Source organism: Lagopus muta, unplaced genomic scaffold, assembly GCF_023343835.1.
Source record: "Lagopus muta isolate bLagMut1 unplaced genomic scaffold, bLagMut1 primary scaffold_91, whole genome shotgun sequence".
Taxonomy (NCBI): Eukaryota; Metazoa; Chordata; class Aves; order Galliformes; family Phasianidae; genus Lagopus; species Lagopus muta.
Window position 1 is genome coordinate 127501 of NW_026040270.1, and position 22821 is coordinate 150321.

General features: G+C 30.2%; 1 long non-coding RNA gene across 3 annotated transcripts; it reads right to left on the minus strand.

Annotated features, from left to right (window-relative positions):
• Window positions 1-294: 294 nt before the first annotated feature.
• Window positions 295-21734, minus strand: LOC125687840 (uncharacterized). 3 transcript variants are annotated; one of them, XR_007374437.1, is made up of 4 exons: window positions 21700-21734; window positions 16165-16205; window positions 13377-13458; window positions 295-788 (listed from the first exon to the last, which is right to left on the minus strand). It is a non-coding gene; the product is annotated as an uncharacterized LOC125687840 (long non-coding RNA). The 3 variants fall into 3 exon arrangements; XR_007374436.1 differs by lacking the exon at window positions 21700-21734 and adding an exon at window positions 20224-20258; XR_007374435.1 differs by lacking the exon at window positions 21700-21734 and having other exon boundaries at window positions 16165-16525.
• Window positions 21735-22821: the final 1087 nt, after the last annotated feature.

Here is a 22821-nt window from a genome sequence, read left to right on the forward strand (position 1 = left end):
GTTTTTAACCTTAAATATCGCTGATTTTCATAGAAATCCCTGTTTTTAACCTTAAATATCGCTTATTTTCATAGAAATCCCTGTTTTTAACCATAAATATCGCTTATTTTCATGGAAATCCCTGTTTTTCCCCTAAAATATCGCTTATTTTCATGGAAATCCCTGTTTTTAACCTTAAATATCACTTATTTTCGTAGAAATCCCTGTTTTTAACCTTAAATATCGCTTATTTTCATAGAAATCCCTCTTTTTCCCCTAAAATATCGCTGATTTTCATAGAAATCCCTGATTTTCCCCTAAAATATCGCTTATTTTCATAGAAATCCCTGTTTTTCCCCTTAAATATCGCTGATTTTCATAGAAATCCCGGTTTTTAACCTTAAATATCGCTTATTTTCATAGAAATCCCTGTTTTTCCCCTAAAATATCGCTTATTTTCATAGAAATCCCTGTTTTTAACCTTAAATATCGCTTATTTTCATAGAAATCCCTGTTTTTAACCTGAAATATCGCTTATTTTCCTAGAAATCCCTGTTTTTAACCTTAAATATCGCTTATTTTCATAGAAATCCCTGTTTTTAACCTGAAATATCGCTTATTTTCATAGAAATCCCTGTTTTTAACCTGAAATATCGCTTATTTTCATAGAAATCCCTGTTTTTAACCTGAAATATCGCTTATTTTCATAGAAATCCCTGTTTTTAACCTGAAATATCGCTTATTTTCATAGAAATCCCTGTTTTTCCCCTTAAATATCGCTTATTTTCATAGAAATCCCTGTTTTTAACCTTAAATATCGCTTATTTTCCTAGAAATCCCTGTTTTTCCCCTTAAATATCGCTTATTTTCATGGAAATCCCTGTTTTTCCCCTAAAATATCGCTTATTTTCATAGAAATCCCTGCTTTTCACCTGAAATATCGCTTATTTGCCTAGATATCCCTGTTTTTCACCTGAAATATCGCTTATTTTCCTAGAAATCCCTGTTTTTCACCTGAAATATCGCTTATTTTCCTTGAAATCCCTGTTTTTCACCTGAAATATCGCTTATTTGCCTAGAAATCCCTGTTTTTCACCTGAAATATCACTTATTTTCCTAGAAATCCCTGTTTTTCACCTGAAATATCGCTTATTTTCACAGAAATCCCTGTTTTTAACCTGAAATATCGCTTATTTTCATGGAAATCCCTGTTTTTCCCCTGAAATATCGCTTATTTTCCTAGAAATCCCTGTTTTTCACCTGAAATATCGCTTATTTTCAGAAAAATCCCTGTTTTTCACCTGAAATATCGCTTATTTTCCTAGAAATCCCTGTTTTTCACCTGAAATATCGCTTATTTTCCCAGAAATCCCTGTTTTTCACCTGAAATATCGCTTATTTTCCTAGAAATCCCTGTTTTTCACCTGAAATATCGCTTATTTTCATAGAAATCCCTGTTTTAAACCTGAAATATCGCTTATTTTCATGGAAATCCCTGTTTTTAACCTTAAATATCGCTTATTTTCATAGAAATCCCTGTTTTTAACCTTAAATATCTCTTATTTTCATAGAAATCCCTGTTTTTAACCTGAAATATCGCTTATTTTCATAGCAATCCCTGTTTTTCCCCTAAAATATCGCTTATTTTCATAGAAATCCCTGTTTTTCCCCTAAAATATCGCTTATTTTCATAGAAATCCCTGTTTTTCCCTTAAAATATCACTTATTTTCATGGAAATCCCTCTTTTTCCCCTAAAATATCGCTGATTTTCATAGAAATCCCTGTTTTTCCCCTAAAATATCGCTGATTTTCATAGAAATCCCTGTTTTTAACCTTAAATATTGCTTATTTTCATAGAAATCCCTGTTTTTAACCTAAAATATCGCTTATTTTCATAGAAATCCCTCTTTTTCCCCTAAAATATCGCTTATTTTCATGGAAATCCCTGTTTTTAACCTTAAATATCGCTTATTTTCATAGAAATCCCTGTTTTTCCCCTGAAATATCGCTTATTTTCATAGAAATCCCTGTTTTTAACCTTAAATATCGCTTATTTTCATAGAAATCCCTGTTTTTAACCTTAAATATCGCTTATTTTCATAGAAATCCCTGTTTTTAACCTGAAATATCGCTTATTTTCATAGAAATCCCTCTTTTTCCCCTAAAATATCGCTTATTTTCATGGAAATCCCTGTTTTTCCCCTAAAATATTGCTGATTTTTATAGAAATCCCTGTTTTTCCCCTTAAATATCGCTTATTTTCATAGAAATCCCTGTTTTTAACCTTAAATATCGCTTATTTTCATAGAAATCCCTGTTTTTAACCTTAAATATCGCTTATTTTCATAGAAATCCCTGTTTTTAACCTTAAATATCGCTTATTTTCCTGGAAATCCCTGTTTCTCCCCTAAAATATCACTTATTTTCATAGAAATCCCTCTTTTTCCCCTGAAATATCACTTATTTTCATGGAAATCCCTGTTTTTCCCCTAAAATATCGCTGATTTTCATAGAAATCCCTGTTTTTCCCCTAAAATATCGCTTATTTTCATAGAAATCCCTGTTTTTCCCCTGAAATATCGCTGACTTTCATAGAAATCCCTGTTTTTCACCTGAAATATCGCTTATTTTCCTAGAAATCCCTGTTTTTCCCCTAAAATATCGCTTATTTTCATAGAAATCCCTGTTTTTAACCTTAAATATCGCTTATTTTCATGGAAATCCCTGTTTTTAACCCAAAAATATCGCTTATTTTCATAGAAATCCCTGTTTTTAACCTGAAATATCGCTTATTTTCATAGAAATCCCTGTTTTTAACCTTCAATATCGCTTATTTTCATGGAAATCCCTGTTTTTCCCCTAAAATATTGCTGATTTTCATAGAAATCCCTGTTTTTCCCCTGAAATATCGCTGACTTTCATAGAAATCCCTGTTTTTCACCTGAAATATCGCTTATTTTCATAGAAATCCCTGTTTTTCCCCTAAAATATCGCTTATTTTCATAGAAATCCCTGTTTTTAACCTTTAATATCGCTTATTTTCATAGAAATCCCTGTTTTTAACCATAAATATCGCTTATTTTCATAGAAATCCCTGTTTTTAACCTTAAATATCGCTTATTTTCATAGAAATCCCTGTTTTTAACCTGAAATATCGCTTATTTTCATAGAAATCCCTGTTTTTAACCTTCAATATCGCTTATTTTCATGGAAATCCCTGTTTTTCCCCTAAAATATTGCTGATTTTCATAGAAATCCCTGTTTTTCCCCTTAAATATCGCTTATTTTCATAGAAATCCCTGTTTTTCCCCTAAAATATCGCTGACTTTCATAGAAATCCCTGTTTTTCACCTGAAATATCGCTTATTTTCATAGAAATCCCTGTTTTTCCCCTAAAATATCGCTTATTTTCATAGAAATCCCTGTTTTTAACCTAAAATATCGCTTATTTTCATAGAAATCCCTCTTTTTCCCCTAAAATATCGCTTATTTTCATGGAAATCCCTGTTTTTAACCTTAAATATCGCTTATTTTCATAGAAATCCCTGTTTTTCCCCTGAAATATCGCTTATTTTCATAGAAATCCCTGTTTTTAACCTTAAATATCGCTTATTTTCATAGAAATCCCTGTTTTTAACCTTAAATATCGCTGATTTTCATAGAAATCCCTGTTTTTAACCTTAAATATCGCTTATTTTCATAGAAATCCCTGTTTTTAACCTGAAATATCGCTTATTTTCATAGAAATCCCTCTTTTTCCCCTAAAATATCGCTTATTTTCATGGAAATCCCTGTTTTTCCCCTAAAATATTGCTGATTTTTATAGAAATCCCTGTTTTTCCCCTTAAATATCGCTTATTTTCATAGAAATCCCTGTTTTTAACCTTAAATATCGCTTATTTTCATAGAAATCCCTCTTTTTCCCCTAAAATATTGCTGATTTTCATAGAAATCCCTGTTTTTCACCTGAAATATCGCTTATTTTCCTAGAAATCCCTGTTTTTAACCTTAAATATCGCTTATTTTCATAGAAATCCCTGTTTTTAACCTGAAATATCGCTTATTTTCATGGAAATCCCTGTTTTTAACCTTAAATATCGCTTATTTTCGTAGAAATCCCTGTTTTTCCCCTAAAATATTGCTGATTTTCATAGAAATCCCTGTTTTTCCCCTTAAATATCGCTTATTTTCATAGAAATCCCTGTTTTTAACCTTAAATATCGCTTATTTTCATAGAAATCCCTGTTTTTAACCTCAAATATCGCTTATTTTCATAGAAATCCCTGTTATTCCCCTTAAATATCGCTTATTTTCATAGAAATCCCCGTTTTTAACATTAATATCGCTTATTTTCATAGAAATCCCCATTTTTAACCCTAAAATATCGCTTATTTTCATAGAAATCCCTGTTTTTAACCTTAAATATCGCTTATTTTCATAGAAATCCCTGTTTTTCCCCTGAAATATCGCTTATTTTCATAGAAATCCCTGTTTTTAACCTTAAATATCGCTTATTTTCCTGGTAATCCCTGTTTTTCACCTAAAATATCACTTATTTTCATAGAAATCCCTCTTTTTCCCCTAAAATATCACTTATTTTCATAGAAATCCCTGTTTCTCCCCTAAAATATCACTTATTTTCATAGAAATCCCTCTTTTTCCCCTAAAATATCGCTTATTTTCATGGAAATCCCTGTTTTTAACCTTAAATAATGCTGATTTTCAAAGAAATCCCTGTTTTTCCCCTAAAATATCGCTTATTTTCATAGAAATCCCTGTTTTTAACCTTAAATATCGCTTATTTTCATAGAAATCCCTGTTTTTCCCCTAAAATATCACTTATTTTCCTAGAAATCCCTGTTTTTAACCTGAAATATCGCTTATTTTCATAGAAATCCCTGTTTTTAACCTAAAATATCGCTTATTTTCATAGAAATCCCTCTTTTTCCCCTAAAATATCGCTTATTTTCATAGAAATCCCTGTTTTTAACCTAAAATATCGCTTATTTTCATAGAAATCCCTCTTTTTCCCCTAAAATATCGCTTATTTTCATAGAAATCCCTGTTTTTAACCTTAAATATCGCTTATTTTCATAGAAATCCCTGTTTTTAACCTTAAATATCGCTTATTTTCATAGAAATCCCTGTTTTTAACCTGAAATATCGCTTATTTTCCCAGAAATCCCTGTTTTTCACCTGAAATATCGCTTATTTTCCTAGAAATCCCTGTTTTTCACCTGAAATATCGCTTATTTTCATAGAAATCCCTGTTTTTAACCTGAAATATCGCTTATTTTCATGGAAATCCCTGTTTTTCCCCTAAAATATTGCTGATTTTCATAGAAATCCCTGTTTTTCCCCTGAAATATCGCTGACTTTCATAGAAATCCCTGTTTTTCACCTGAAATATCGCTTATTTTCATAGAAATCCCTGTTTTTCCCCTAAAATATCGCTTATTTTCATAGAAATCCCTGTTTTTAACCTTTAATATCGCTTATTTTCATAGAAATCCCTGTTTTTAACCATAAATATCGCTTATTTTCATAGAAATCCCTGTTTTTAACCTTAAATATCGCTTATTTTCATAGAAATCCCTGTTTTTAACCTGAAATATCGCTTATTTTCATAGAAATCCCTGTTTTTAACCTTCAATATCGCTTATTTTCATGGAAATCCCTGTTTTTCCCCTAAAATATTGCTGATTTTCATAGAAATCCCTGTTTTTCCCCTTAAATATCGCTTATTTTCATAGAAATCCCTGTTTTTCCCCTAAAATATCGCTGACTTTCATAGAAATCCCTGTTTTTCACCTGAAATATCGCTTATTTTCATAGAAATCCCTGTTTTTCCCCTAAAATATCGCTTATTTTCATAGAAATCCCTGTTTTTAACCTAAAATATCGCTTATTTTCATAGAAATCCCTCTTTTTCCCCTAAAATATCGCTTATTTTCATGGAAATCCCTGTTTTTAACCTTAAATATCGCTTATTTTCATAGAAATCCCTGTTTTTCCCCTGAAATATCGCTTATTTTCATAGAAATCCCTGTTTTTAACCTTAAATATCGCTTATTTTCATAGAAATCCCTGTTTTTAACCTTAAATATCGCTGATTTTCATAGAAATCCCTGTTTTTAACCTTAAATATCGCTTATTTTCATAGAAATCCCTGTTTTTAACCTGAAATATCGCTTATTTTCATAGAAATCCCTCTTTTTCCCCTAAAATATCGCTTATTTTCATGGAAATCCCTGTTTTTCCCCTAAAATATTGCTGATTTTTATAGAAATCCCTGTTTTTCCCCTTAAATATCGCTTATTTTCAAAGAAATCCCTGTTTTTAACCTTAAATATCGCTTATTTTCATAGAAATCCCTCTTTTTCCCCTAAAATATTGCTGATTTTCATAGAAATCCCTGTTTTTCACCTGAAATATCGCTTATTTTCCTAGAAATCCCTGTTTTTAACCTTAAATATCGCTTATTTTCATAGAAATCCCTGTTTTTAACCTGAAATATCGCTTATTTTCATGGAAATCCCTGTTTTTAACCTTAAATATCGCTTATTTTCGTAGAAATCCCTGTTTTTCCCCTAAAATATTGCTGATTTTCATAGAAATCCCTGTTTTTCCCCTTAAATATCGCTTATTTTCATAGAAATCCCTGTTTTTAACCTTAAATATCGCTTATTTTCATAGAAATCCCTGTTTTTAACCTCAAATATCGCTTATTTTCATAGAAATCCCTGTTATTCCCCTTAAATATCGCTTATTTTCATAGAAATCCCCGTTTTTAACATTAATATCGCTTATTTTCATAGAAATCCCCATTTTTAACCCTAAAATATCGCTTATTTTCATAGAAATCCCTGTTTTTAACCTTAAATATCGCTTATTTTCATAGAAATCCCTGTTTTTAACCTTAAATATCGCTTATTTTCATAGAAATCCCTGTTTTTAACCTTAAATATCGCTTATTTTCCTGGTAATCCCTGTTTTTCACCTAAAATATCACTTATTTTCATAGAAATCCCTCTTTTTCCCCTAAAATATCACTTATTTTCATAGAAATCCCTGTTTCTCCCCTAAAATATCACTTATTTTCATAGAAATCCCTCTTTTTCCCCTAAAATATCGCTTATTTTCATGGAAATCCCTGTTTTTAACCTTAAATAATGCTGATTTTCAAAGAAATCCCTGTTTTTCCCCTAAAATATCGCTTATTTTCATAGAAATCCCTGTTTTTAACCTTAAATATCGCTTATTTTCATAGAAATCCCTGTTTTTCCCCTAAAATATCACTTATTTTCCTAGAAATCCCTGTTTTTAACCTGAAATATCGCTTATTTTCATAGAAATCCCTGTTTTTAACCTAAAATATCGCTTATTTTCATAGAAATCCCTCTTTTTCCCCTAAAATATCGCTTATTTTCATAGAAATCCCTGTTTTTAACCTAAAATATCGCTTATTTTCATAGAAATCCCTCTTTTTCCCCTAAAATATCGCTTATTTTCATAGAAATCCCTGTTTTTAACCTTAAATATCGCTTATTTTCATAGAAATCCCTGTTTTTAACCTTAAATATCGCTTATTTTCATAGAAATCCCTGTTTTTAACCTGAAATATCGCTTATTTTCCCAGAAATCCCTGTTTTTCACCTGAAATATCGCTTATTTTCCTAGAAATCCCTGTTTTTCACCTGAAATATCGCTTATTTTCATAGAAATCCCTGTTTTTAACCTGAAATATCGCTTATTTTCATGGAAATCCCTGTTTTTAACCTTAAATATCGCTTATTTTCATAGAAATCCCTGTTTTTAACCTTAAATATCTCTTATTTTCATAGAAATCCCTGTTTTTAACCTGAAATATCGCTTATTTTCATAGCAATCCCTGTTTTTCCCCTAAAATATCGCTTATTTTCATAGAAATCCCTGTTTTTCCCCTAAAATATCTCTTATTTTCATAGAAATCCCTGTTTTTAACCTTAAATATCGCTTATTTTCATAGAAATCCCTGTTTTTCCCCTAAAATATCGCTGATTTTCATAGAAATCCCTGTTTTTAACCTTAAATATCGCTTATTTTTAAAGAAATCCCTGTTTTTAACCTGAAATATCGCTTATTTTCATAGAAATCCCTGTTTTTCCCCTTAAATATCGCTTATTTTCATAGAAATCCCTGTTTTTCCCTTAAAATATCACTTATTTTCATGGAAATCCCTCTTTTTCCCCTAAAATATCGCTTATTTTCATAGAAATCCCTGTTTTTCCCCTAAAATATCGCTGATTTTCATAGAAATCCCTGTTTTTAACCTTAAATATTGCTTATTTTCATAGAAATCCCTGTTTTTAACCTAAAATATCGCTTATTTTCATAGAAATCCCTCTTTTTCCCCTAAAATATCGCTTATTTTCATGGAAATCCCTGTTTTTAACCTTAAATATCGCTTATTTTCATAGAAATCCCTGTTTTTAACCTTAAATATCGCTTATTTTCATAGAAATCCCTGTTTTTAACCTTAAATATCGCTTATTTTCATAGAAATCCCTGTTTTTAACCTGAAATATCGCTTATTTTCATAGAAATCCCTCTTTTTCCCCTAAAATATCGCTTATTTTCATGGAAATCCCTGTTTTTCCCCTAAAATATTGCTGATTTTTATAGAAATCCCTCTTTTTCCCCTTAAATATCGCTTATTTTCATAGAAATCCCTGTTTTTAACCTTAAATATCGCTTATTTTCATAGAAATCCCTGTTTTTAACCTGAAATATCGCTTATTTTCATAGAAATCCCTGTTTTTAACCTTAAATATCGCTTATTTTCCTGGAAATCCCTGTTTCTCCCCTAAAATATCACTTATTTTCATAGAAATCCCTCTTTTTCCCCTGAAATATCACTTATTTTCATGGAAATCCCTGTTTTTCCCCTAAAATATTGCTGATTTTCATAGAAATCCCTGTTTTTAACCTTAAATATCGCTTATTTTCATAGAAATCCCTGTTTTTCCCCTAAAATATCGCTGACTTTCATAGAAATCCCTGTTTTTCACCTGAAATATCGCTTATTTTCATAGAAATCCCTGTTTTTAACCTTAAATATCGCTTATTCTCATAGAAATCCCTGTTTTTAACCTTTAATATCGCTTATTTTCATAGAAATCCCTGTTTTTAACCATAAATATCGCTTATTTTCATAGAAATCCCTGTTTTTAACCTTAAATATCGCTTATTTTCATAGAAATCCCTGTTTTTAACCTGAAATATCGCTTATTTTCATAGAAATCCCTGTTTTTAACCTTCAATATCGCTTATTTTCATGGAAATCCCTGTTTTTCCCCTAAAATATTGCTGATTTTCATAGAAATCCCTGTTTTTCCCCTTAAATATCGCTTATTTTCATAGAAATCCCTGTTTTTCCCCTAAAATATCGCTGACTTTCATAGAAATCCCTGTTTTTCACCTGAAATATCGCTGACTTTCATAGAAATCCCTGTTTTTAACCTAAAATATCGCTTATTTTCATAGAAATCCCTCTTTTTCCCCTAAAATATCGCTTATTTTCATGGAAATCCCTGTTTTTAACCTTAAATATCGCTTATTTTCATAGAAATCCCTGTTTTTCCCCTGAAATATCGCTTATTTTCATAGAAATCCCTGTTTTTAACCTTAAATATCGCTTATTTTCATAGAAATCCCTGTTTTTAACCTTAAATATCGCTTATTTTCATAGAAATCCCTGTTTTTAACCTTAAATATCGCTTATTTTCATAGAAATCCCTGTTTTTAACCTGAAATATCGCTTATTTTCATAGAAATCCCTCTTTTTCCCCTAAAATATCGCTTATTTTCATGGAAATCCCTGTTTTTCCCCTAAAATATTGCTGATTTTTATAGAAATCCCTGTTTTTCCCCTTAAATATCGCTTATTTTCATAGAAATCCCTGTTTTTAACCTTTAATATCGCTTATTTTCATAGAAATCCCTGTTTTTAACCATAAATATCGCTTATTTTCATAGAAATCCCTGTTTTTAACCTTAAATATCGCTTATTTTCATAGAAATCCCTCTTTTTCCCCTAAAATATTGCTGATTTTCATAGAAATCCCTGTTTTTCACCTGAAATATCGCTTATTTTCCTAGAAATCCCTGTTTTTAACCTTAAATATCGCTTATTTTCATAGAAATCCCTGTTTTTCCCCTAAAATATCGCTTATTTTCATAGAAATCCCTGTTTTTAACCTTCAATATCGCTGATTTTCAAAGAAATCCCTCTTTTTCCCCTAAAATATCGCTTATTTTCATAGAAATCCCTGTTTTTAACCTGAAATATCGCTTATTTTCATGGAAATCCCTGTTTTTAACCTTAAATATCGCTTATTTTCATAGAAATCCCTGTTTTTCCCCTAAAATATTGCTGATTTTCATAGAAATCCCTGTTTTTCCCCTTAAATATCGCTTATTTTCATAGAAATCCCTGTTTTTAACCTTAAATATCGCTTATTTTCATAGAAATCCCTGTTTTTAACCTCAAATATCGCTTATTTTCATAGAAATCCCTGTTATTCCCCTTAAATATCGCTTATTTTCATAGAAATCCCCGTTTTTAACATTAATATCGCTTATTTTCATAGAAATCCCCATTTTTAACCCTAAAATATCGCTTATTTTCATAGAAATCCCTGTTTTTAACCTTAAATATCGCTTATTTTCATAGAAATCCCTGTTTTTAACCTTAAATATCGCTTATTTTCATAGAAATCCCTGTTTTTAACCTTAAATATCGCTTATTTTCCTGGAAATCCCTGTTTTTCACCTAAAATATCACTTATTTTCATAGAAATCCCTCTTTTTCCCCTAAAATATCACTTATTTTCATAGAAATCCCTGTTTCTCCCCTAAAATATCACTTATTTTCATAGAAATCCCTCTTTTTCCCCTAAAATATCGCTTATTTTCATGGAAATCCCTGTTTTTAACCTTAAATAATGCTGATTTTCAAAGAAATCCCTGTTTTTCCCCTAAAATATCGCTTATTTTCATAGAAATCCCTGTTTTTAACCTTAAATATCGCTTATTTTCATAGAAATCCCTGTTTTTAACCTTAAATATCGCTTATTTTCATAGAAATCCCTGTTTTTCCCCTAAAATATCACTTATTTTCCTAGAAATCCCTGTTTTTAACCTGAAATATCGCTTATTTTCATAGAAATCCCTGTTTTTAACCTAAAATATCGCTTATTTTCATAGAAATCCCTCTTTTTCCCCTAAAATATCGCTTATTTTCATGGAAATCCCTGTTTTTAACCTTAAATATCGCTTATTTTCATAGAAATCCCTGTTTTTAACCTTAAATATCGCTTATTTTCATAGAAATCCCTGTTTTTAACCTGAAATATCGCTTATTTTCATAGAAATCCCTCTTTTTCCCCTAAAATATCGCTTATTTTCATGGAAATCCCTGTTTTTCCCCTAAAATATTGCTGATTTTTATAGAAATCCCTGTTTTTCCCCTTAAATATCGCTTATTTTCATAGAAATCCCTGTTTTTAACCTGAAATATCGCTTATTTTCATAGAAATCCCTGTTTTTAACCTTAAATATCGCTTATTTTCATAGAAATCCCTCTTTTTCCCCTTAAATATCGCTTATTTTCATAGAAATCCCTGTTTTTAACCTTAAATATCGCTTATTTTCATAGAAATCCCTCTTTTTCCCCTTAAATATCGCTTATTTTCCTAGAAATCCCTGTTTTTAACCTTAAATATCGCTTATTTTCATAGAAATCCCTGTTTTTCCCCTAAAATATCGCTTATTTTCATAGAAATCCCTGTTTTTAACCTTCAATATCGCTGATTTTCAAAGAAATCCCTCTTTTTCCCCTAAAATATCGCTTATTTTCATAGAAATCCCTGTTTTTAACCTGAAATATCGCTTATTTTCATGGAAATCCCTGTTTTTAACCTTAAATATCGCTTATTTTCGTAGAAATCCCTGTTTTTCCCCTAAAATATTGCTGATTTTCATAGAAATCCCTGTTTTTCCCCTTAAATATCGCTTATTTTCATAGAAATCCCTGTTTTTCCCCTTAAATATCGCTTATTTTCATAGAAATCCCCGTTTTTAACATTAATATCGCTTATTTTCATAGAAATCCCCATTTTTAACCCTAAAATATCGCTTATTTTCATAGAAATCCCTGTTTTTAACCTTAAATATCGCTTATTTTCATAGAAATCCCTGTTTTTCCCCTAAAATATCGCTTATTTTCATAGAAATCCCTGTTTTTAACCTTAAATATCGCTTATTTTCCTGGAAATCCCTGTTTTTCACCTAAAATATCACTTATTTTCATAGAAATCCCTCTTTTTCCCCTAAAATATCACTTATTTTCATAGAAATCCCTGTTTCTCCCCTAAAATATCACTTATTTTCATAGAAATCCCTCTTTTTCCCCTAAAATATCGCTTATTTTCATGGAAATCCCTGTTTTTAACCTTAAATAATGCTGATTTTCAAAGAAATCCCTGTTTTTCCCCTAAAATATCGCTTATTTTCATAGAAATCCCTGTTTTTAACCTTAAATATCGCTGATTTTCATAGAAATCCCTGTTTTTCCCCTAAAATATCACTTATTTTCCTAGAAATCCCTGTTTTTAACCTGAAATATCGCTTATTTTCATAGAAATCCCTGTTTTTAACCTAAAATATCGCTTATTTTCATAGAAATCCCTCTTTTTCCCCTAAAATATCGCTTATTTTCATGGAAATCCCTGTTTTTAACCTTAAATATCGCTTATTTTCATAGAAATCCCTCTTTTTCCCCTAAAATATCGCTGACTTTCATAGAAATCCCTGTTTTTAACCTTAAATATCGCTTATTTTCATAGAAATCCCTGTTTTTAACCTTAAATATCGCTTATTTTCATAGAAATCCCTGTTTTTAACCTGAAATATCGCTTATTTTCATAGAAATCCCTCTTTTTCCCCTAAAATATCGCTTATTTTCATAGAAATCCCTGTTTTTAACCTGAAATATCGCTTATTTTCATAGAAATCCCTGTTTTTAACCTAAAATATCGCTTATTTTCATAGAAATCCCTCTTTTTCCCCTAAAATATCGCTTATTTTCATGGAAATCCCTGTTTTTAACCTTAAATATCGCTTATTTTCATAGAAATCCCTGTTTTTAACCTTAAATATCGCTTATTTTCATAGAAATCCCTGTTTTTAACCTGAAATATCGCTTATTTTCATAGAAATCCCTCTTTTTCCCCTAAAATATCGCTTATTTTCATGGAAATCCCTGTTTTTCCCCTAAAATATTGCTGATTTTTATAGAAATCCCTGTTTTTCCCCTTAAATATCGCTTATTTTCATAGAAATCCCTGTTTTTAACCTGAAATATCGCTTATTTTCATAGAAATCCCTGTTTTTAACCATAAATATCGCTTATTTTCATAGAAATCCCTGTTTTTAACCTTAAATATCGCTTATTTTCATAGAAATCCCTCTTTTTCCCCTTAAATATCGCTTATTTTCATAGAAATCCCTGTTTTTCACCTGAAATATCGCTTATTTTCCTAGAAATCCCTGTTTTTAACCTTAAATATCGCTTATTTTCATAGAAATCCCTGTTTTTCCCCTAAAATATCGCTTATTTTCATAGAAATCCCTGTTTTTAACCTTCAATATCGCTGATTTTCAAAGAAATCCCTCTTTTTCCCCTAAAATATCGCTTATTTTCATAGAAATCCCTGTTTTTAACCTGAAATATCGCTTATTTTCATGGAAATCCCTGTTTTTAACCTTAAATATCGCTTATTTTCGTAGAAATCCCTGTTTTTCCCCTAAAATATTGCTGATTTTCATAGAAATCCCTGTTTTTAACCTTAAATATCGCTTATTTTCATAGAAATCCCTGTTTTTAACCTTAAATATCGCTTATTTTCATAGAAATCCCTGTTTTTAACCTCAAATATCGCTTATTTTCATAGAAATCCCTGTTATTCCCCTTAAATATCGCTTATTTTCATAGAAATCCCCGTTTTTAACATTAATATCGCTTATTTTCATAGAAATCCCTGTTTTTAACCTTAAATATCGCTTATTTTCATAGAAATCCCTGTTTTTAACCTGAAATATCGCTTATTTTCATAGAAATCCCTGTTTTTAACCTTAAATATCGCTTATTTTCATAGAAATCCCTGTTTTTAACCTTAAATATCGCTTATTTTCCTGGAAATCCCTGTTTTTCACCTAAAATATCACTTATTTTCATAGAAATCCCTCTTTTTCCCCTAAAATATCACTTATTTTCATAGAAATCCCTGTTTCTCCCCTAAAATATCACTTATTTTCATAGAAATCCCTCTTTTTCCCCTAAAATATCGCTTATTTTCATGGAAATCCCTGTTTTTAACCTTAAATAATGCTGATTTTCAAAGAAATCCCTGTTTTTCCCCTAAAATATCGCTTATTTTCATAGAAATCCCTGTTTTTAACCTTAAATATCGCTGATTTTCATAGAAATCCCTGTTTTTCCCCTAAAATATCACTTATTTTCCTAGAAATCCCTGTTTTTAACCTGAAATATCGCTTATTTTCATAGAAATCCCTGTTTTTAACCTAAAATATCGCTTATTTTCATAGAAATCCCTCTTTTTCCCCTAAAATATCGCTTATTTTCATGGAAATCCCTGTTTTTAACCTTAAATATCGCTTATTTTCATAGAAATCCCTCTTTTTCCCCTAAAATATCGCTGACTTTCATAGAAATCCCTGTTTTTAACCTTAAATATCGCTTATTTTCATAGAAATCCCTGTTTTTAACCTTAAATATCGCTTATTTTCATAGAAATCCCTGTTTTTAACCTGAAATATCGCTTATTTTCATAGAAATCCCTCTTTTTCCCCTAAAATATCGCTTATTTTCATGGAAATCCCTGTTTTTCCCCTAAAATATTGCTGATTTTCACAGAAATCCCTGTTTTTCCCCTAAAATATCGCTTATTTTCCTAGAAATCCCTGTTTTTAACCTTAAATATCGCTTATTTTCATAGAAATCCCTGTTTTTAACCTTAAATATCGCTTATTTTCATGGAAATCCCTGTTTTTAACCTTAAATATCGCTTATTTTCATAGAAATCCCTGTTTTTAACCTTAAAATATCGCTTATTTTCCTGGAAATCCCTGTTTTTCACCTAAAATATCACTTATTTTCATAGAAATCCCTGTTTCTCCCCTAAAATATCACTTATTTTCATAGAAATCCCTCTTTTTCCCCTGAAATATCACTTATTTTCATGGAAATCCCTGTTTTTCCCCTAAAATATCGCTGATTTTCATAGAAATCCCTGTTTTTCCCCTAAAATATCGCTTATTTTCATAGAAATCCTTGTTTTTCCCCTGAAATATCGCTGACTTTCATAGAAATCCCTGTTTTTCACCTGAAATATCGCTTATTTTCCTAGAAATCCCTGTTTTTCCCCTAAAATATCGCTTATTTTCATAGAAATCCCTGTTTTTAACCTGAAATATCGCTTATTTTCATAGAAATCCCTGTTATTCCCCTTAAATATCGCTTATTTTCATAGAAATCCCCGTTTTTAACATTAATATCGCTTATTTTCATAGAAATCCCCATTTTTAACCCTAAAATATCGCTTATTTTCATAGAAATCCCTGTTTTTAACCTTAAATATCGCTTATTTTCATAGAAATCCCTGTTTTTAACCTTAAATATCGCTTATTTTCATAGAAATCCCTGTTTTTAACCTTAAATATCGCTTATTTTCCTGGTAATCCCTGTTTTTCACCTAAAATATCACTTATTTTCATAGAAATCCCTCTTTTTCCCCTAAAATATCACTTATTTTCATAGAAATCCCTGTTTCTCCCCTAAAATATCACTTATTTTCATAGAAATCCCTCTTTTCCCCCTAAAATATCGCTTATTTTCATGGAAATCCCTGTTTTTAACCTTAAATAATGCTGATTTTCAAAGAAATCCCTGTTTTTCCCCTAAAATATCGCTTATTTTCATAGAAATCCCTGTTTTTAACCTTAAATATCGCTTATTTTCATAGAAATCCCTGTTTTTCCCCTAAAATATCACTTATTTTCCTAGAAATCCCTGTTTTTAACCTGAAATATCGCTTATTTTCATAGAAATCCCTGTTTTTAACCTAAAATATCGCTTATTTTCATAGAAATCCCTGTTTTTCCCCTAAAATATCGCTTATTTTCATAGAAATCCCTGTTTTTAACCTTAAATATCGCTTATTTTCATAGAAATCCCTGTTTTTAACCTTAAATATCGCTTATTTTCATAGAAATCCCTCTTTTTCCCCTAAAATATCGCTTATTTTCATAGAAATCCCTGTTTTTAACCTTAAATATCGCTTATTTTCATAGAAATCCCTGTTTTTAACCTTAAATATCGCTTATTTTCATAGAAATCCCTGTTTTTAACCTGAAATATCGCTTATTTTCCCAGAAATCCCTGTTTTTCACCTGAAATATCGCTTATTTTCCTAGAAATCCCTGTTTTTCACCTGAAATATCGCTTATTTTCATAGAAATCCCTGTTTTTAACCTGAAATATCGCTTATTTTCATGGAAATCCCTGTTTTTAACCTTAAATATCGCTTATTTTCATAGAAATCCCTGTTTTTAACCTTAAATATCTCTTATTTTCATAGAAATCCCTGTTTTTAACCTGAAATATCGCTTATTTTCATAGCAATCCCTGTTTTTCCCCTAAAATATCGCTTATTTTCATAGAAATCCCTGTTTTTCCCCTAAAATATCTCTTATTTTCATAGAAATCCCTGTTTTTAACCTTAAATATCGCTTATTTTCATAGAAATCCCTGTTTTTCCCCTAAAATATCGCTGATTTTCATAGAAATCCCTGTTTTTAACCTTAAATATCGCTTATTTTTAAAGAAATCCCTGTTTTTAACCTGAAATATCGCTTATTTTCATAGAAATCCCTGTTTTTCCCCTAAAATATCGCTTATTTTCATAGAAATCCCTGTTTTTCCCTTAAAATATCACTTATTTTCATGGAAATCCCTCTTTTTCCCCTAAAATATCGCTTATTTTCATAGAAATCCCTGTTTTTCCCCTAAAATATCGCTGATTTTCATAGAAATCCCTGTTTTTAACCTTAAATATTGCTTATTTTCATAGAAATCCCTGTTTTTAACCTTAAATATCGCTTATTTTCATAGAAATCCCTCTTTTTCCCCTTAAATATCGCTTATTTTCATAGAAATCCCTGTTTTTAACCTTAAATATCGCTTATTTTCATAGAAATCCCTGTTTTTCCCCTGAAATATCGCTTATTTTCATAGAAATCCCTGTTTTTAACCTTAAATATCGCTTATTTTCATAGAAATCCCTGTTTTTAACCTTAAATATCGCTTATTTTCATAGAAATCCCTGTTTTTCCCCTGAAATATCGCTTATTTTCATAGAAATCCCTGTTTTTAACCTTAAATATCGCTTATTTTCATAGAAATCCCTGTTTTTAACCTTAAATATCGCTTATTTTCATAGAAATCCCTGTTTTTAACCTGAAATATCGCTTATTTTCATAGAAATCCCTCTTTTTCCCCTAAAATATCGCTTATTTTCATGGAAATCCCTGTTTTTCCCCTAAAATATTGCTGATTTTTATAGAAATCCCTCTTTTTCCCCTTAAATATCGCTTATTTTCATAGAAATCCCTGTTTTTAACCTTAAATATCGCTTATTTTCATAGAAATCCCTGTTTTTAACCTGAAATATCGCTTATTTTCATAGAAATCCCTGTTTTTAACCTTAAATATCGCTTATTTTCCTGGAAATCCCTGTTTCTCCCCTAAAATATCACTTATTTTCATAGAAATCCCTCTTTTTCCCCTGAAATATCACTTATTTTCATGGAAATCCCTGTTTTTCCCCTAAAATATCGCTGATTTTCATAGAAATCCCTGTTTTTCCCCTAAAATATCGCTTATTTTCATAGAAATCCCTGTTTTTAACCTTCAATATCGCTGACTTTCATAGAAATCCCTGTTTTTAACCTTAAATATCGCTGATTTTCCTAGAAATCCCTGTTTTTCCCCTAAAATATCGCTTATTTTCATAGAAATCCCTGTTTTTAACCTTAAATATCGCTTATTTTCATAGAAATCCCTGTTTTTAACCATAAATATCGCTTATTTTCATAGAAATCCCTGTTTTTAACCTGAAATATCGCTTATTTTCATAGAAATCCCTGTTTTTAACCTTCAATATCGCTTATTTTCATGGAAATCCCTGTTTTTCCCCTAAAATAATGCTGATTTTCATAGAAATCCCTGTTTTTCCCCTTAAATATCGCTTATTTTCATAGAAATCCCTGTTTTTCCCCTAAAATATCGCTGACTTTCATAGAAATCCCTGTTTTTCACCTGAAATATCGCTTATTTTCATAGAAATCCCTGTTTTTCCCCTAAAATATCGCTTATTTTCATAGAAATCCCTGTTTTTAACCTTTAATATCGCTTATTTTCATAGAAATCACTGTTTTTAACCATAAATATCGCTTATTTTCATAGAAATCCCTGTTTTTAACCTTAAATATCGCTTATTTTCATAGAAATCCCTGTTTTTAACCTGAAATATCGCTTATTTTCATAGAAATCCCTGTTTTTAACCTGAAATATCGCTTATTTTCATAGAAATCCCTGTTTTTAACCTTAAATATCGCTGATTTTCATAGAAATCCCTGTTTTTCCCCTTAAATATCGCTTATTTTCATAGAAATCCCTGTTTTTCCCCTAAAATATCGCTGACTTTCATAGAAATCCCTGTTTTTCACCTGAAATATCGCTGACTTTCATAGAAATCCCTGTTTTTAACCTAAAATATCGCTTATTTTCATAGAAATCCCTCTTTTTCCCCTAAAATATCGCTTATTTTCATGGAAATCCCTGTTTTTAACCTTAAATATCGCTAATTTTCATAGAAATCCCTGTTTTTAACCTTAAATATCGCTTATTTTCATAGAAATCCCTGTTTTTAACCTTAAATATCGCTTATTTTCATAGAAATCCCTGTTTTTAACCTGAAATATCGCTTATTTTCATAGAAATCCCTCTTTTTCCCCTAAAATATCGCTTATTTTCATGGAAATCCCTGTTTTTCCCCTAAAATATTGCTGATTTTTATAGAAATCCCTGTTTTTCCCCTTAAATATCGCTTATTTTCATAGAAATCCCTGTTTTTAACCTAAAATATCGCTTATTTTCATAGAAATCCCTCTTTTTCCCCTAAAATATCGCTTATTTTCATGGAAATCCCTGTTTTTAACCTTAAATATCGCTTATTTTCATAGAAATCCCTGTTTTTCCCCTGAAATATCGCTAATTTTCATAGAAATCCCTGTTTTTAACCTTAAATATCGCTTATTTTCATAGAAATCCCTGTTTTTAACCTTAAATATCGCTTATTTTCATAGAAATCCCTGTTTTTAACCTTAAATATCGCTTATTTTCATAGAAATCCCTGTTTTTAACCTGAAATATCGCTTATTTTCATAGAAATCCCTCTTTTTCCCCTAAAATATCGCTTATTTTCATGGAAATCCCTGTTTTTCCCCTAAAATATTGCTGATTTTTATAGAAATCCCTGTTTTTCCCCTTAAATATCGCTTATTTTCATAGAAATCCCTGTTTTTAACCATAAATATCGCTTATTTTCATAGAAATCCCTGTTTTTAACCTTAAATATCGCTTATTTTCATAGAAATCCCTCTTTTTCCCCTAAAATATTGCTGATTTTCATAGAAATCCCTGTTTTTCACCTGAAATATCGCTTATTTTCCTAGAAATCCCTGTTTTTAACCTTAAATATCGCTTATTTTCATAGAAATCCCTGTTTTTCCCCTAAAATATCGCTTATTTTCATAGAAATCCCTGTTTTTAACCTTCAATATCGCTGATTTTCAAAGAAATCCCTCTTTTTCCCCTAAAATATCGCTTATTTTCATAGAAATCCCTGTTTTTAACCTAAAATATCGCTTATTTTCATGGAAATCCCTGTTTTTAACCTGAAATATCGCTTATTTTCGTAGAAATCCCTGTTTTTCCCCTAAAATATTGCTGATTTTCATAGAAATCCCTGTTTTTCCCCTTAAATATCGCTTATTTTCATAGAAATCCCTGTTTTTAACCTTAAATATCGCTTATTTTCATAGAAATCCCTGTTTTTAACCTCAAATATCGCTTATTTTCATAGAAATCCCTGTTATTCCCCTTAAATATCGCTTATTTTCATAGAAATCCCCGTTTTTAACATTAATATCGCTTATTTTCATAGAAATCCCCATTTTTAACCCTAAAATATCGCTTATTTTCATAGAAATCCCTGTTTTTAACCTTAAATATCGCTTATTTTCATAGAAATCCCTGTTTTTAACCTTAAATATCGCTTATTTTCATAGAAATCCCTGTTTTTAACCTTAAATATCGCTTATTTTCCTGGAAATCCCTGTTTTTCACCTAAAATATCACTTATTTTCATAGAAATCCCTCTTTTTCCCCTAAAATATCACTTATTTTCATAGAAATCCCTGTTTCTCCCCTAAAATATCACTTATTTTCATAGAAATCCCTCTTTTTCCCCTAAAATATCGCTTATTTTCATGGAAATCCCTGTTTTTAACCTTAAATAATGCTGATTTTCAAAGAAATCCCTGTTTTTCCCCTAAAATATCGCTTATTTTCATAGAAATCCCTGTTTTTAACCTTAAATATCGCTTATTTTCATAGAAATCCCTGTTTTTCCCCTAAAATATCACTTATTTTCCTAGAAATCCCTGTTTTTAACCTGAAATATCGCTTATTTTCATAGAAATCCCTGTTTTTAACCTAAAATATCGCTTATTTTCATAGAAATCCCTCTTTTTCCCCTAAAATATCGCTTATTTTCATGGAAATCCCTGTTTTTAACCTTAAATATCGCTTATTTTCATAGAAATCCCTGTTTTTAACCTTAAATATCGCTTATTTTCATAGAAATCCCTGTTTTTAACCTGAAATATCGCTTATTTTCATAGAAATCCCTCTTTTTCCCCTAAAATATCGCTTATTTTCATGGAAATCCCTGTTTTTCCCCTAAAATATTGCTGATTTTTATAGAAATCCCTGTTTTTCCCCTTAAATATCGCTTATTTTCATAGAAATCCCTGTTTTTAACCTTTAATATCGCTTATTTTCATAGAAATCCCTGTTTTTAACCATAAATATCGCTTATTTTCATAGAAATCCCTGTTTTTAACCTTAAATATCGCTTATTTTCATAGAAATCCCTCTTTTTCCCCTTAAATATCGCTTATTTTCATAGAAATCCCTGTTTTTCACCTGAAATATCGCTTATTTTCCTAGAAATCCCTGTTTTTAACCTTAAATATCGCTTATTTTCATAGAAATCCCTCTTTTTCCCCTAAAATATCGCTTATTTTCATAGAAATCCCTGTTTTTAACCTGAAATATCGCTTATTTTCATGGAAATCCCTGTTTTTAACCTTAAATATCGCTTATTTTCGTAGAAATCCCTGTTTTTCCCCTAAAATATTGCTGATTTTCATAGAAATCCCTGTTTTTCCCCTTAAATATCGCTTATTTTCATAGAAATCCCTGTTTTTAACCTTAAATATCGCTTATTTTCATAGAAATCCCTGTTTTTAACCTCAAATATCGCTTATTTTCATAGAAATCCCTGTTATTCCCCTTAAATATCGCTTATTTTCATAGAAATCCCCGTTTTTAACATTAATATCGCTTATTTTCATAGAAATCCCCATTTTTAACCCTAAAATATCGCTTATTTTCATAGAAATCCCTGTTTTTAACCTTAAATATCGCTTATTTTCATAGAAATCCCTGTTTTTAACCTTAAATATCGCTTATTTTCCTGGAAATCCCTGTTTTTCACCTAAAATATCACTTATTTTCATAGAAATCCCTGTTTTTCCCCTAAAATATTGCTGATTTTCATAGAAATCCCTGTTTTTCCCCTTAAATATCGCTTATTTTCATAGAAATCCCTGTTTTTCCCCTAAAATATCGCTGACTTTCATAGAAATCCCTGTTTTTAACCTTAAATATCGCTTATTTTCATAGAAATCCCTGTTTTTCCCCTAAAATATCGCTGACTTTCATAGAAATCCCTGTTTTTAACCTTAAATATCGCTTATTTTCATAGAAATCCCTGTTTTTAACCTTAAATATCGCTTATTTTCATAGAAATCCCTGTTTTTAACCTAAAATATCACTTATTTTCCTAGAAATCCCTGTTTTTAACCTGAAATATCGCTTATTTTCATAGAAATCCCTGTTTTTAACCTAAAATATCGCTTATTTTCATAGAAATCCCTCTTTTTCCCCTAAAATATCGCTTATTTTCATGGAAATCCCTGTTTTTAACCTTAAATATCGCTTATTTTCATAGAAATCCCTCTTTTTCCCCTAAAATATCGCTGACTTTCATAGAAATCCCTGTTTTTAACCTTAAATATCGCTTATTTTCATAGAAATCCCTGTTTTTAACCTTAAATATCGCTTATTTTCATAGAAATCCCTGTTTTTAACCTGAAATATCGCTTATTTTCATAGAAATCCCTCTTTTTCCCCTAAAATATCGCTTATTTTCATGGAAATCCCTGTTTTTCCCCTAAAATATTGCTGATTTTCACAGAAATCCCTGTTTTTCCCCTAAAATATCGCTTATTTTCCTAGAAATCCCTGTTTTTAACCTTAAATATCGCTGATTTTCATAGAAATCCCTGTTTTTAACCTTAAATATCGCTTA